Source organism: Gekko japonicus, unplaced genomic scaffold (genome assembly GCF_001447785.1).
Source record: "Gekko japonicus isolate JY-2015 unplaced genomic scaffold, Gekko_japonicus_V1.1 scaffold102, whole genome shotgun sequence".
Taxonomy (NCBI): domain Eukaryota; kingdom Metazoa; phylum Chordata; class Lepidosauria; order Squamata; family Gekkonidae; genus Gekko; species Gekko japonicus.
Window position 1 is genome coordinate 1,975,361 of NW_015172006.1, and position 1,093 is coordinate 1,976,453.

The window sequence follows — 1,093 nt, forward strand, 5'->3', positions numbered from 1 at the left end:
ACGTACAGCCAGGTTGGTCTACTGATAGGAAGGCGTAGAGATGCTCCATTGGCACAGAGCCGTTGATGCAGGCAAAGGGGCGAAATTTTTGCCTTCAGTTACCAAAGTACTGCAGACCCCGTGCAAGGCCATGAAAGTAGTTAGTATTGCCTTTGCACAGGGGAAGATCTGGAAGGAAAGGCCTGGAGTGAGGGAGAATAGCTAGAACTAAGCGTCTCCAGAATGCCTGAAGCCTGGTGATGTGGTTGAGCAGGCCTGGCGATGTGGTTGAGCAGGCCTGGCGATGTGGGCAAACAAGGGGGGGGGGAATCCATGCCAGTTTAGGAGCCAGAAACCCTTGTTTGAGAGTCCAGATTAAGACGACTGTGGCTGGCTTGTGTCGGGAGGGCTATGCTGATCACTGTCCTCCCCCCCACAAGCGGTACGGAGTTGGCTGATGCCATGACCTTATGGTGACATACAAGCTGCGCCAGGTCACACTGACTCGTGCACATGGTGGCAGTCAAGCCGCTGTTTCACTGCTCTTCTTAGCCCTTGTGCCCAAGCTGCTGTCTTATCATCCACTCTCTGAAAACGAGGACATGTGTCAGAATGGCAGCGACACAGTCCACGTGAGCAGTGGATGAAGGACTCCCTAGAACTTAGCAGGGATGGGCTCAACCTGCAGGTCCCTATGAGCCCAGATCCATGTGAACTGACCCTGAGAAAAATGACGGGCTCGTTCAGTGTTGGTAGGCCTCACTTTGCTTCCCTGATCACGTTGCTAGTGAAGACGTGTGGTGTCTTAGGGTTTCTCTTCCAGCACTTGGTGACTCTCTGGCTTCTTAGATCCTTAGCAAAACAGTGAAATGGTCATGAAAGCAGTCAAGGTGCTCCACAGAGTCATTTATTCTGCGTATCAAAACACTCAGCAAGAACCAAGTGAGCTGGAAGGAGCTTCAGGGATCCATCTTGGAATTCCGTCTGTGGCTTTCACAGCTGTGGTCCACGAGTTAAGATGAGTCTGTGATGGTAGATCTGGGAGCTTTGTAAAGATCTTATCTTAACAATTCTGCTGCTTCCTCAAATGTTGTTCACTTTGCAAGCACTTTCT